This window comes from Arvicola amphibius, chromosome 1 (assembly GCF_903992535.2).
Source record: "Arvicola amphibius chromosome 1, mArvAmp1.2, whole genome shotgun sequence".
Classification (NCBI taxonomy): domain Eukaryota; kingdom Metazoa; phylum Chordata; class Mammalia; order Rodentia; family Cricetidae; genus Arvicola; species Arvicola amphibius.
The window spans coordinates 5,156,827-5,173,162 of NC_052047.1; positions in this window are offsets into that span (position 1 = coordinate 5,156,827).

Consider the following 16,336-nt stretch of genomic DNA (forward strand, 5'->3'; position numbering starts at 1 on the left):
TTGTAATCTTTTCTTTGGTTCCAGGCATGAATAATTCCAGCACTCAAACATTTATTTCTTGAGAGGAAATGTGGCAGACTGGTGATGGATTTATGTAGAAAACTTGTTCTGGAACAAGATATGACTACTTCTGAACCAGCAATAGCTGTTGCATGTACAGGAAATCTAAGGATGCTGTTTAATCTCAGTGTTATCTGGCCAGGGGAAAATGTGATCCCAGTAGTTTCACATGCCAGTTCTTATTTGTAGAAGGTCCCTGCCCTTCCCTGCCCTGTCTCTGTCATTAGAGACCGGAGCTTAATCTTTCTTGGCTAGTTCTCAAAGGACGATGAAGGATGTGGAGAGCATCCTTCCATCTTTTCATGCATGCTCCCTGTGTGTGAATTAACACCAACAACAGAAACATTCTGTTTCTAAATGTTTATTTTGTAAAAACCTGAGATCCCCATGAGTACATCAAACCCCTAGAATACCATTTGAAGATTGCTGTATTAGCCTGTTCTAGCTGCAGAAACAAAATACCGTGGAGTGGGTGACTGAAACAACATGTTTTTCCTCATAGTTTGAAGGCTAGAATCTTAGATGGTTAATCATAATTGTCACTTTATTGGGTTGAGAAATGCCCAGGAGATTAATAAAGCAAACCCTTGGTTTTTCTGTATTGATGTCTTCAGAGCCAGTTAGATCCTGGGAGGTCCAACATAATAGACACATTAATCATTTGACGAGATTATAATGTGAGGATATTGTAGGGAAATGGTGAAGGTAAGAGGCGGAGCCAGTCGGAGGAAGTAGGTCAGGAGGGACGGATGTGTCCTTGGACATGCTGCTTTGCCTGTCCTGTCCTGCATCCCTCTTCCTGTTTCTTGTCATTATTATGTCCAGACATGAGGGTAAGTATCAATGGACGGAGCCTTCTCAAGCCACTAGAAAAAATAAAATTTCCCCCTTGACGTTGCTTATGTCTCATGTTTTGTCCTGGTGACAAGAGGTATACAAAGTCCCGGATCAAAGTGCTGGCAAGGCTGGTATCTGGTAAAGCATTACTCCCTGAGGGAAGATGGCTGCTTTTTCTGTGGATACTAGTAGGGCCTTTTATTTTCACATGTGTACCCATAGTGTCTCTCATCTTGTTCTCAACATTCCTCCTGTGAGTTAGAGTCCTACATGTAGGGCATTATTTAACATTCATTACCTCTTTAAAGGCTACATCATCAAAGGCAGATATGTAGACTAAGGCTTCAAAATGTGTCTCCAGACTACCCAATAACTCTGTAAAAATAGTACTTCTGGGATACACATTGCATGGGATACCCACGGCAAGGGATACCCACTGCACGGGACCCCCCACTGCATGAGAGACCCACTGCATGGGGTACTCATTGCATGGGATACTCACTGCATGGAATATTGACTGCATGGAATAACCACTGATATGGGATTCCCCTCTGTATACTGTGAATATGTTTTTATTATCATTGGTTAATAAATAATCTGCTTTGAGTTATGGCAGGGCAGAATAAAGCCAGGTGGGAAATCCAGACATATACATAGAGAGAGTAGGTGGAGTCAAGGAGATGCCATGTAGCTGGCGAAGGAGATGGATGCCAAAACCTTACTGGCAGTCCACAGCCTCATAGTGATACATAGATTAATAGAATTGGGTTAATTTAAGAGCTAGCTAGGAATACACCTAAGCTATTGGCTAAACAGTGTTGTAATTAATATAGTTTCTGTGTGATTATTTGGGTCGAGACAGCCAGAAAGCTAAAGCTGAGTCTCCAATTACAACCCACTGCATGGGATAGCCACTGCACAGGATACTCACTGCATGGGATACCCACTTCATGGGATACTCACTGCACAGAATACCCACCGCACAAGATACCTACTACATGGGATACCCTATGCATGGGATACCCACTGCATGGGATACCTACTGCATGGGATACCCACTGCATGAGATACCCACTGTATGGGATATACACTGCATGAGATACCCACTGCATGGGATACCCACTGCATGGGGTACCCACTGCCCAGGATACACACTATATGAGGTGCCCAATCCATGTTATACACACTGCACAGGATATACACTGCATGGGATGCCCAATCCATGGAATACACACTGCACAGGGTACCCACTGCATGGGATAGCAACTGCACACTTATTTAGAAGGATCATCCAGCTAGGCTAGGATGAGATTTAAATCCAGCTTTGTTCTGACTGGGAGAGAGTATTCCGGACAAGTGTCCAGTGCTGATGTGAGGTGTACCATGGCTGCATATTTTCTTTACATATTACGCTTATGTATTCTACCTTCTAACAGCTGCAAGCACCTCTAAGAAGCTGATGTGAAGTTGCCCTTCAGATTTAGCTTTCAAGGTGACTTCTGAATTTTTATCTTTTTAAATGTTTCCTGAGCATTTTCACTTTGTGAAGTGGTGAGAGAAATGGCTTAGTAATTCCTAACTGGTCTTGAGTAGGTAAGTTAACTAACTCTAGATATTAACTGTATTTTATAATGGAAGAAATAACTGTCTTCTTTAATGGCTTTAAATCTATATCTTTTCTTATCAGCCCATAGAAGGAATCTCTCCCTCATGCTGCTTGCTATTTCCTATTGATTGAAATAATTCTTTATTGAAGAGAGCAGAACATTAGAGATTCACAGTACCCATCTTTTCCTCAGAGTTATCAAAAGCTCCATTGTATAATATGCTGCTTTACAGGTTTTTACAGGAGAAATCAATTTTCTCTCGAAAGAATTATAATTCTGAAGTCACAGGCAAAAGTACACTAAAATTTAAGCTGATTTTTTTCTGTGTTGCTTGTTTTTTGTGTGTGTCATTGACAAGATGGGTCGGTGTGGGCTGCTGATAATACAGCTGAGTTTCTACTCCCGAACTGGCATGATCACAGACTACAGGCTCCTGTCAAACACCACATGATAACTATAGCAGGCACTCGCTAAATGCGAATGCCTTCATGTAAGGTTTAAATGTTAAAACTTAACGTTAAAGCTCTCTGCCCAGAGAACAAGTTAGCACAACCCCAACTTTCTAGTCATTGTTCTGGAGCCCTTACTACATGGACTGCTCATTCTCAACCGAGCTCGTTGCTCTGGTGAACACATACAGGAAGAATACTGCAGGCCCCTCCCACCCACCATTTCTACGTCTAGCGATGTCTTACACATAGAGAGTACTCACTAAATGCTTGTGAAGTTGAATGCTGCCAACAAAAATATCCAGCCAAGCTGCTGTAACTGTACGAGGTAGCAGGTGCAAGATGCACTATGTGCCAACTGCTGGAATCTCGAGGAAATAAGGGAATCAATGCAGAGCTGTTGTCCCATGAGGCAAGTGACAGCAGAAAAACCACTGGTTTTAGTAGCAAAGAAAGGGAGGAACCTTTAGAAGGCAGAAGAGGAAGGGAGAGAACCAAGTTTGTTCTAAAGGACTTTGTCCCAAGTGTGGAATGCTGGGTTGACGTTTCTGTTTTGGGCAGAAAGCTAGTTGATTTAAAGAAGTGACTTTTACAAAACACATTGGTTATTACTGCACTTTCATGGTGAGGCTGTTCAGTTGCGCATGCTCTCCCAGGTAGTATTCTGTTCTTAGAGTGGATGATGGAGGTTGTGGCTAGCTGTGAGACTATAAAATGAGGGTTAAGACGTTGAGCAATAATTCCAGTGTGGTGGGGAGGAATGACGCCTCAACCTTGGTACTAGAGAGCATGGTATTAAAAATCCCAAACCATGCCTAATCTCAGATGTGCAAGTCCCATTGCAGAAACTCAAAAAATATTAGATATCAAAGCAATACGATTAGAAGATTATCAAGTCCACAGTATTGGCTCTTAATGAAAGTGAATTTAGATGAAATTCCAAAACAAAAAAATATAGAAGATTGATTGTAAGTCTATTCGATGAAGCCAGGCATGGTGGAACATGTCTTTAATCCCAGAAATAGATGGGAGAATCTCTGTGAGTTTGAGGCCAGTTAGGTGCACATAGCAAGTCCCAGGACATCCAGTGATACAAAGAGGAGCTGTAGATAGATAGATAGATAGATAGATAGATAGATAGATAGATAGATAGGTAGGTAGATAGATAGATAGATAGGGAGATAGGTAGATAGATAGATAGATAAGATAGATGACAGATACTTAGATGATAGATATATGGATAGAGACAGAGGCATAGAGGACAGAGGCAGAAAGATAGAAATTATTTTAATGAAATAAGAGGATATTAATTAAATTCCTGAATGAATTAAAAGGGAATGTAAATAAATCACAGAATGAAATCAATACAGGATATGAAATAGAATTAATAGAATTCATAAAGAGATAGAAATGCTAAAAATACATTGAAATTTTGAAAATAAAAAGATTAATGAATTAGTAGGAAGCTCAACGAAAAGTCTCATTAACAAAATGGATCAGGTGGGAGTCAGATTATGAGGCCTCAAAGACAAGACTGCTGAAGCAGAGCATTAAGGCAACAACAAAAAATCCTAAAATAATGAAGTACAAACAGAGCATATGAGGCTTTGGGATAACATTAATAGTTTATTTAACATCAGACTAGAAGTACAAGATAAAGGCATAGAAAATATATTTTATGAAAATCAAAGTAGAAAACTTTCCAAATCTAATCATCAAGATACAGGAGGCATTTAGGATGTCAAAAGGACAAGATCAGTAAAAATTCTCCTCACATCATTGTAGTGGAATTTCAATTGTATTTTAATAAATAAAGACTGCCTGAAGATCTGAGAGTACAACAGCCCCACTGGTCAGCCTTACAGACCAGGTTATAGTAACACACACCTTTAATCCCAGTAGCCACACTAGATGCCATAGAAATCAGGTGGTGCATGCCTTTAATACCAGTGGTGCACACCTTTAATTCCTACCCTAAAGAGGAATATAAGATGGGGGGGGGGGGGAGACAGCTCTCAGACAGTTTCATTCTGAGACTCCTGAAGGCAGGATCTTCATTTCAGACTGAGGTCAAGGTAAGAGCCCATGGCAGCTGCTTTGCTTTTCCGATCTTCAGGTTGAACCCTAGGTTTTTATTGATCATGCTTCACGTCACATTATAGTTGACATGGTAAGCATATTGAACAACTGCAAACCAAAAGAGTAAGTCATGTACAAAGGTCAACACATCAGAATAACAGTTTGGAAACCCTACAAGCCAGGAGACCTTGGAATGATTTATCCAAGCTCCAGAAGAGTAACTTCAACCCCAGATTATGATATCACGAAAAGACATTCTTAATTAAAGAAGAAAGAGGCTCTTAGCTTGCAGCATCACTGTCTCCCAAGGAGAAGGACCCCTCTGTGGTGGCAGGGCTACCAGGTACATCACTGATGCCATGTGTTCCATCCTCCAAACAGATGCTGCTCTCTTCCTGTCCATTTGTGCTGGTGTCTATGTGCATGACCACTTCCCCATCCAAAGACTTCTTCTGCCTCAGGACCTTTTACGGTCCCCTCTCCCCTGAGGAGAGTCTTGATGGTTGCCTTCTTGTGTTCATTGATGAGGTTTGTGACATTGATTCTCAGCAGCTTGTCACTGACCCTCAAGCAACTACCCAGCTTCCTTCATCCATGTTACTGACAAACGTGCTGCAGTCCTCTGGTAAACGAAGCTCCCTCATGCCTTCTGCCTTGTCAAATCCAAGTGCTTTCAAGTTATATCCTCTGTCTCCTTCTCAAACTCTGCCACTTCTGTTTCCTACTTCATGATGTCTGAGTCATGGGGGCTGTGAGTCATGGGCGGCCTCCTTCCCAGCTGGCCTTCCATCTGCTTCTTGAATGCCTATAAGCTCCCGGCTGACATCACGGTTGACATCATTCTGTTTCTGAATGGCTGTGCAGAGCTTTCTCCAGTTCGTTCAGCACTGGTGAGATGAGCTAGCAGGGAAGATTATTGGATGCCAATACTAATTACCTGAGTTTGATCCCTGTAACCCATGAGGTGGATGAGACTGACTCCCATAAGCTTTCTTCTGACTCCATGTGTGACCACAGACACTAAATAAATAAATGTAAAAATAATCTTTTTCAAAGTCAAGTTTTTAGGGTAAATGTTCTTGGGAAGGTAGTCAAAAGAACTAGGATCAAGATAACGTCAAGAAGCATGTCCTTGTATAAAGTGAATGCCGAGAGGTTGGCAGATTCTATCAATGCCACTCATCCACCAAGGCGATACTAAGATTTAAGTCCAGTCTCTGCCAGGAGAGCTCCTACTAGCAACCATCGTCGCCAACTACACTTAACCTACTGAATGACCTGCTCATCTGCCCGTCTTTCCCGCTATACAGTAAGTCATTTATCTCCAAATCCCAGTCAAGCAAGATGTGGCCACATACAGACATTCAGTTAATGTGTATAAAGTTTTTAAATGGCCGGGCGGTGGTGGCGCACGCCTTTAATCCCAGCACTCGGGAGGCAGAGGCAGGTGGATCTCTGTGAGTTCGAGGCCAGCCTGGTCTACAAGAGCTAGGTCCAGGACAGGCTCTAAAAAAAGCTGCAGAGAAACCCTGTCTCGAAAAACCAAAAATAAAATAAAATAAAATAAAATAAAGTTTTTAAATGAATAAACAATGGGATTAATCCTACCTGTGAGGTCTTTATTTTTAAATGTTTTGATACAAGGGCTCATGTAGCCCAGGATAGCTTCAAACTTGTTATTGCATCTGTAGCTGTCCTTGAACTCCTGGGCCTCCTGCCTCAGCTTTCCAACTTCTGGGATTGTAGATATGGGCTGCCATACCTAGTTAGGCAACTTCTTTTAAGAATGGGGTGGAGAATATGTGCAATTACCTGTATATAGCTTATTTTAATTTTTAGAAAAATATGGTAAAGAGGGCTCTGATCTGAGGTATTCAGCTTGGATTAAGACAGAATTCTGTTTGGACACCACTATCTGTTGCCTCCTGACAGCATGTTTATCTTGGTTTTGGCATTAGTTGTGGTATAATGGTAAGTTTTACCCTGATAGTAAGTAAACATATCAAGAGGATTGGAAGGGGGAAAGAAGACAAGCATCCATATCCTGTCTTGAGAATTTAGGCAAGAGCTGTACATCTGTAACCAATTGTCTGTACTGACCAGCATCAAGACCCTCTGTGGAACCATCAGTTCTGAATTATCAGAAAAAGCTGACTTTCTCCCTATCATTCTTCTTCTGATTCAGTAGTCACTCAACACCACATCAAACCGATTCTTGGGCCCCGGTTGTCTCTAGTGTTTCATAGAATCTCACTTTGGCTGTCTGCTGTCACGCTGTAATTTCAAAACTCCCCAGGGTCAGGGAGTGTAGTTGTTGCTGCATTCTGAAATCCAGTTTGATATCTGAGCCCAGGGCACACTACCCCTGGGCTGCATCTGGCCCTTTGCTTTTTGCAGGAGGGTACCATAGTGCTCCCATTCCAGGGAGGCCTGGAAAAAGCAGAACCACCTAATAACCTGGTGGCACCTGCACAACAGGCCCTAGCTTCCATCCAGACTGTGTCCCCCTTCTCCCTCACTCTGGGCCAGACTTGCATCAAAGTCAAATGATCACCTTTCCTAGGCTCCTTCCCTATTTTCCCTCAGTTGTAAGCTTCTCCCAGGGAAATGCTTGATAGCGCTATTTTATCCCAACATACCCGTTCAAGGAGACCTTGAGCAATGTAGAGAGAATACAGGGGGTTATAGGGAAAGAGTGATTTGCTTGAATCAGAGTTGGGAACTAGAGAGCCTCTGGTGGTTTATCACTAAGTGCTGAGGTGGGGTGCAGATAGCTTCAGACTAGACTGAAGCTATCAAGGCAAGCAAACTGTTATCAAAATATCACTTCTGTCTCTCACAATCACATTTGTGATCTTTTCATTTTATTGCAAAAATACATTTCTCCTGTAAATTAAAAACAAAACAAAACAAAACTCAAGATTTGGGGATATGAGATGTTCCTTCAGGCAGATGGAATTGTTGGCCAGGATGAAGTGGGGCTGGGGACAGTTTCCCGGAGCAGAGTTTGAAGACATTCCAGAAGAATGGCACAATCTAACACCGGGACTAGGAATTCAGACAAATTCCCATGGTACTCTTTGAGAAGCAATACATATTTTTCTTTGAGACAGGAAAACACTGTTATGCAAATAAAGTATTAGGAGTTTTACTACATCCCATTAATATTTTTATTTTATAAATGGTAAAATAGAAATTTAGAAATGAAAGGATTTGGTTAGGGTGATTATAATTAGGAAAAACATTTATTATTATTCACAATGAAGGTGCACAATAAAATAGAGAATGTGAATGAGTAAGACATATAAAATGAGACAAAGACAAATCTGTTGAGACTAGAAGTTGCAGAGTGCAGAGAAAACATGTCCTATGTGATCAGCTCTTGTCACACATTTGATATTAGTTTATAGGTAGCCAAAGTAGAAAGATAAATATGGTTAGACTAACACATGCCAGCTGCCAGCTTCAAATGGGAAGTAAGGCTTTTTTTTACTTAAATATGAAAAATAAAATTATTACGCTCACTCTTTTCAGAGGACTTTTCTGGTTCACCACCTCAGCGACGTCCTTCTAGCAATTAGAATTATGATGTTGTGTCTTTACCTTGCCTTTCAGCTGAAGCCAAACTACAAAGGAGTAGATGCCATTTCTGGTGCAGGATGGATAATGAGGCACACATCACAATTGCTGATACAGTGCAGATTTGACATCGTGGATCCACAGACACAAAGGATGTGTGAGATGCACCCTATGTTACATTTCTGCGACGAATATCCAGGGTGTTAATGGTAAGCTCTTTGGACAGTTACGTTTTGGTGCCCAGTGAATATTTTTAATTCAAAATTTAGCTCCTTTTCTGCAATATGTTGCCGTAAGTGTAGTGCTAATTTCCCTAAAGAATCAGAGAATAAATAAACAAGAAATTTCTTATAAAGCACATAGTCAGATATACTCATTCTTTAGTTTTCATAAATTTTGACTTCTTAATAAAGAGATCATCGACTGGGTGACCAATATTCAATTTTGCCATTCATTTTCAGTATGTTTATGTACATACACAATCAGCTCTTCTTGTAGTGACTGAATTTGAGAAAATCATAGAAGACAATAGATGGCACAATATGGTTCATGGGGGAATTATATTATAAGCAGATCTTACAGCCTAAACCTCTGGTCTTTGCCTGACAGGATGTCACTGAGTTAGAAATAATTGACTTCACAAACAAGTGCAAGACACAAATCCCACCCTAAACCCCCTCTCGGAGAGCGGCATCTGCTGCATGCTGAGCGATGTCTTCTGCAGTTTGAAAGCTGATTTTAATGGATTATACTGTGAAAAGCATGAACTGATCAAGGCCATCTCTCATGAGAAACAGGTCATGTGGGAAAGAAGGGAAGGGACGGGAAGGGAAGAGAGAAGTCATTACTAGCCCTGGCATATTTTCCAGTTACGCACTGCAATGATGATGTCAGGGTTTGAAAGATGTCTGCTTTCTTAGAATAAGACAACTGATCCTGGGGAGCTGTACTCAACGCAGTGTGGGAAGGGCCTGCATTAGAAGTACACTAGACAGCCCCGGATAAGTTAGGAGAAAAGAGTGAACAAACAAATCAGAGAAGAGGGCAGCTCCTGTGAGGAGCTCGGCCAGCCCCGAGGTGTACCGTTAAAGTTCTAACACTGACAAAATAATAGTGGTAAACTGTGGGAAGCGTGTTTCTCTGGGTGCCTGCGTAGATGCCATAGGCTCTCTGTCCACAAGAGAGTGTACTACGTACACGTCAGTTTCAAGGCAAGAGTTTCTTACACTATTTAAATCTCTCCTAAGTGTCCTATTTTAGTAAGAACCATATCATTTTATAAGGGTCATTAAAATGTGAAAGGTAACTAAAAAAAATTAAAATGTAAAAAGAATGTCTTTTTTCCATTCTCTCCTAGTATCACTAAGCAAACATTTTCCTCTTCCGTGTTCTGATGGCAGACGGTGCCACTAGCTCAGTATCTGTCACCGTATATTACAGACAGTGAACTTTAAACTCCAAGGACACGAGCTCAGAGCTCTGTCTTCCGCATCCTGCATTCCCAGAGCTTAGATGTGTTAACGCATAGCAGGCGCTAAGATGTGAGCTTGTTGAATGAGCCATGCTTGGTGCAGAGCTGAAGCCATGCTTGGTGCAGAGCTCTGCAATCTGCCCTGTCCTCACAGAGCTTGTTATGCACAAACGCAGACTGAGCTGTACTGATCAGCAGTGAGGAACACTGATAGCAGAAGGCAGAAATACCTGCTAAGTAAGTCTCTTAATTTATATTTGAATCCCCCCCTTAAGGAAGAAAGAACAGTGCGGGGCTCTGCATTCTTGATCTCAGCGCTTCCGCTGACTGGCAGTCTGATCGTAGAAAGTGACTTTCTATTCTGTGGGTGACCTCACCATTCTAAAGAAGGCATTGGCAACGCTAGAGCTGGCGAGTCCCTTCAGGGTGTGGGGAAGAGTAGCCTGCACTGAACTGTCGTAATTAGTGACAGGACCTTTAGCTCTTCCTCCCTGTGTCTTGAGAGGCTTCCAAAAATAACATACTACAATTATCTTGCTTTCCAAAATTTACAGTTCAGCGTATTTTCATGATGAGAAGAGCAAAGTTTTTAGTGATCTCTGTCTCTCCTTAGAGCTGAAACAAGGCCAGAGCCGGGAGGTAAGAGTGGGGTTCAGATAAAGAAATAGAAAGTAGGTTGAAGGTTTTAAGGTGTCCTATGTCACCAGCTCTCCATGCTTCCTCTGCAAATGAATCACGTTGGTTCCATGATTGGAATAGAGGGAACGTTGCTTATTTATGTATGCATTTGTAAAGGTGAGAGTTTACTTAACTCTCTGGAAAATCGATTTGGTAAATTAAAGCCACACACTAGTTCTGCCCTTTTCTTTTTACAACTGAACGTGTGAATAAATCTGAAGAGACTGGAGAGTCCAAAGCCAGGGGTTAAATAAATAGCAGTGTTAACAGCTCCAGATGAAGAGAGAGAGGCAGAAAGTCAAGTGTCCGTATCAGGAAAGAAAGAGGAGCACAAAGCCAGGGGGTAAAGAAATAGCAGGGGTAGTAGCTCCAGATGGAGAGAGAGAGGCAGAAAGTCAAGTGTCTGTATCAGGAAAGAAAGAGGAGTCCAAAGCCACGGGGTAAATAAATAGCAGTGATAACAAGCTCCAGATGAAGAGAGAGAGGCAGAAAGTCAAGCGTCCCTATCAGGAAAGAAAGAGATGCCAGTGGAACCAGCTGATGGAGGAGGAAATCTTATACTCAGGGGTAAGGAACAAGGGTCTCCTAGACTGGTTCTCTTTTCACCAATAATGTTTGGGGAGCTTAAAATAAGAAATTTAATCGTATTTCTTGAGTAGTGGATTATTCACCATCCCTAAAGCAGAGTTGGTCTTGAAGTATTTTCTATACACAAGCAATACTACATGCAATATAATTATAAAGTCACTAGCAATCTTGGCTCCTTCTGCTCTGGCTGGCTGGAAATCATGAATAGGTGAGCAGAAACTCCTCCAGAGCTGGCAGTGCTGGGCCCTTGAGTGTCCAAGGCCTAGTTCTGACAGCCAGGGGCTATGGCTATAGGGTTTAGAAGCCAGAGTCGTATGGCCCTAGGCACTCAGATGGGAGGCTTGTTTCTGTGGTTTTTAAATGTCAGTGGCTCCAACAGTTGACAGTTATGCAATTCTAACACCAGGCAATGCCAGCTCGTGCCAGCTCCTGAACTAGCCTCAGGTTTCATGGCTTTTGGTTCCTATCATTGTGAGTGTTCCAGCTTTTGTGCCTACAATGCTGATGCAAGGCCCTCGGCAGAGGTTGCAGGTTTAGGAGCTGATGCTGGGATTCAGACTACTAAGTTTGGTAACTCTCTTGAAGGTGTCCTGAGCAGTTTGCCTTCGCTGGCTCTTTATCAGCTTTTATCGTCGGCCGTGGCTCTATTCACTTCTCTTGTTTCTACTTCATCCACTATCATTGCTTCTTCTGTGTCTACTCCCAGCTGTTTCTCTGGAGCTTTTAGTTACTCTTTTGCTGCTGTTACCAGGTTCCTTCTGCTTCTGCCATCTCCTCTTCCGGTCACTAATTTGTCTTTCTTTCTATGATGAAAAGTCCACCAGAAATGACCACTGGGAGAAGCTTTTTATTAGACCTTATATCAACTCTAAGGCCAGCAGAGGGTGTCTCCTGGCCTTTCATGTGAGCTGACCGTGCCGATTACATTGGGGCAGGCCTGAGACAAGGGTGTTTGCACCAGTGACATCAAAGGCCCCTATGCAATGGGAGGACTGTGACTGCAATGATCATAGCAAAGTAATCGACAGTCACAGATGCCTTTGCACCACCCGAGTCCTTTAGTTGGATCACCAGAGGAAATGCTGTCCCTGGCTGAAAATGGCAGCTAGTTTTTACAAGGCTGTGGACAGCAGAGAGTTCAGCACAAGTTAATTGAAACCGTTTTTAGCAGGAACAGCATCATCTGGGGCCAGAGTTGTGCTTCGGCAGGCTTCCTCAAGGCATCTACGAAGGGTTCAAAGCAAGCGCACGGCTGTGAGGGCAGTCTCCATGGCTGCCAAGGATCAGCTGTTGGGTGATAGCTCTCTGCTCAGGCTGATGGGTACCAGAAGGCCTATCACATCAACCTGGAAGTCAAATTGGGGGCAGGGGTTTCAGGCGCCAATAAGTATTAAACAACAGTACTCCTGTGGCTCCTTCATAGTGAACCCAGTGATGTGCCATGTGTGTGTATGTGCTTGTATGTGTGTGCACATGTCCATGTGCATTGTGTCTGTATATATGTGTGTGTACATATGTGTGTATGTGCATGTGAATTTTACTATTTTAAATTTTAAAAAATATTTATGTATTTATTATGTATACAATATTCTGTCTGTGTGTATGACTGCAGGTCAGAAGAGGGCACCAGACCCCATTACAGATGGTTGTGAGCCACCATGTGGTTGCTGGGAATTGAACTCAGGACCTTTGGAAGAGCAGGCAATGCTCTTAACCTCTGAGCCATCTCTCCAGCCCTTACTATTTTAATTTTAAGACTGACTTTTTAAAATAACTTTTTTCTTTATTTTACATAACAACCCATTTCCCCTCCCTCCACTCATCCCAGCCCCTCCCCTTTCCCATATCCTCCCCATCCGCTCCTTTTCCATCTCCATTCAGAAATGGACAGGCCTCCCATGGGCTTGCCCAAAGCATAGCACCTCAAGTTGAGGCAGAACCAAGCTCCTCCTCTTATGAAAGTGGGGCCAGGTAATCCAGTATTTGGGGTAACATGTTACCAAAAGCCAGCTAAGTGCCAGAGAGAGGATCTGTTCTCAGTGTTAGAATCCTTACTAAGAGACCAAGCTACACAATTGCCACACACATGCAAAGGGCCTAGGTAGGTCCCATCCAAGCTCCCTGACTGTTAGTTCAGCATCATTGAGTTCGCATGAGCTCAGGTCAACTATCTCTTTGGGGGCCCCCATCATGACCCCCCTCTGGCTGGTACAACCCTCCTCTCTTTCTTCTGCAAGTCTCTTCCTCAAGAGCTCAGCATCGTGCTTGTCTGTGGATCTCTGTCTCTACCTGGATAGAGTATCTCTGATGGCAAACAGGGAAGTCACCAATCTGCTTACAGTAGATTGCCAGTTCAGGTACCCTCTCCACCACTGCTAGGAGTTAAGACTGATTTTTAAAATTAAAATATAATTACATCATTTCCTCATTCTCTTTTCTTCCTCTAATCATCCCATGTTCTCCTTCCTCTCTCCCTCTCAAACTCCATGGCTTCTTTTTTTTTTTGTAATTTTTATGTATATACACATACATATAGGTAAAAACACACAAATATACATAACCTGATGATTTCAATTAGATTTGCTAATATGTATATGATTTTAGGGCTGGTCACTTGGTACTGGGTAGCCAGCGAGGGAGATCCTTTTTAGATGGATTCTTTCTTTCTTCGTAGTCTCTAGCTGCCTGAAGTTCTTTGTGAGACTTCCTCCTTCCATGTCAACTGGTCTGTTCTTGTTCAGGCCGCCATGCTGTTGAATATCATAGGTGTAGCTTCCCTGTCATTTCTAGGAGACACAGTCTTCCAGTAAATTTCCTTGTCTCCTGGCTCTTACAATCTTTTTGCCCACTTTGGTGTGATGCCCCCTAAGCTTTAGGTGCAGAAGTTGGGTCTGGGTACCCCAAAATTGTCATCTCTGCTTTATGATCAGTGCGGATTTCTGCAATGGTCTCCATATGCTGCAGAGAGAAGCTCTTTTGATGAGCTATTTACATCTGTGAATATGAAGATAAGGATTTAGGATGTAGCTAGGAATTATTCTGCCTTAGGTGGGACTAGGAGCCTCTAAGAGCCACCATATTACTCACTAGTCTGGGGCAGGTGACTAGGTTTCCAGTACCAGGCATGATTTTCCACTTACAGAGTGCGTGTTAATCCAGCTAGATATGAGTACCATTATTGAACCTTTTTGGGTATCTTGTCGTGTGGGTCCTTGTGGTTCATAGGTGCCACGGTTGGGTAGGGCTGTTGGTTGCATCCCTCTCTTGAAAGCTTGCATCATACCTTCTGGTGTCCAAAGTGCATGGTGTCTTCAACAACAGGGACTTCCCTTCTGTTGTAGGAGGCTTCCTGTTTGTTCCTGGAAGCTCAGACCCAAAATAACCACACAGAAGCTTTATTATTTAAATCACTGCTTGGCCTATTAGCTCTAGCTTCTTATTGGCTAGCTCTTACATCTTAATTTAACCCATTTCTATTAATCTGTGTATTGCCATGTGGCTGTGGCTTAACAGCAAGATTCTAGCTCGTCTGTTCCCAGCAGTGGCTACATGGTGTCTCTGACTCTGCCTGTTTTCTCCCAGCATTCAGTTTAGTTTTCCCTGCCTACCTCTATTCTGCCCTGTGCAGGCCCAAGACAGTTTCTTTATTCATAACCAATAAAAGCAACACATATACAAAAGGACTTTCCATACCACCCTTTAGCCTCTGGAAGGCTACAAATGGCAACAGCAATAATTTATACTCTTCTGTGAGTCTCTTAGGCATCCCTGATCTACAACGTGAAGGGAATTTCTTGTGTTTGGTACTAGGATTTTGTTAGATAGTCTGTGGCTCCTATTGGGAAACATTTTCAGCCCACATGGGAAAATTTCATTTAAACCATATATGTATACATATACACATACATCTATGTATATTATGTAATTTTAGGTAAATAAAATAATCAAATTCTTTGAAGTATGATTAATAAAAACTCAGAAACTGAAATTGGGGTTCAACCTGAAGATCTAAAAAGCAAAGCACCCAGCCACTTGCTCTTACCTCCAAAATGGCAATCCTTCTTCCAGGAATTTCAGAATAAGATGTGTCTGAGAGCTGTCTCCTCCCATTTTATAATCCTCTCTAGAGCAGGGATTAAAGACATGCACTACCTGGTTTCTATGTCAAACTAATATGACTACAGGGATTAAAGGTGTGTGTTACCTTTGCCTGTTCTGTAAGGCTGACCAGTGGGACTGTTTTACTCTCAGATCTTCAGGCGAGTTTTATTTATTAAAATACAATTGGAATGCCACTACATTTCTTTATGATTTTTAAAAATATCCTTTATTGCCAGGCAGTGGTGGCACATGCCTTTAATGCCAGCACTCAGGAGTCAGAGGCAGGTAGATCTCTGTGAGTTTGAGGCCAGCCTGATCTATAAGAACTAGCTTTAGGAAGACTAGGGCTGTTACACAGAGAAACTCTGTCTTGAAAAAACTAAAACCAAAACCAAACCAAACCCAAACTAAAACAAAATATCCCTTATTATCCTCTCTCAATTATTTGATTGTACACGAAATCATCATTTCTGGGAATGCTGATGCATGACAGCTAATAGTCAAGATATCTGGCTCAAATGGATAGGAATTCTAGCTAGAGGTTGATTTGGCCAATTAACCAAATATAGTAGGTAGGGTTTAAACATACTAGATATCCTAGTAAATATACTAGATATAATAGGTAGGATTTAAACACATGAGGTAAAAGGTAGGATTTAAATATACTGGCTATCAAGCAAACATAAGGCTTTGGTGGAAATGTAATAATACTTTTGTTTTGATTATACTCATAGCCCTGTGCTTTGCATGCAAGTCTGAGCTCACTGGCGGTAACTGGCACAGAACATTTGCTTCAGTGGCAGAGTGGATTTTCCCTGACCCGATCCGGTGAATAGGTGCAATTGAACTGTCTTAAAGAACTGATAAAAGATTTCCTTTCAATTTAG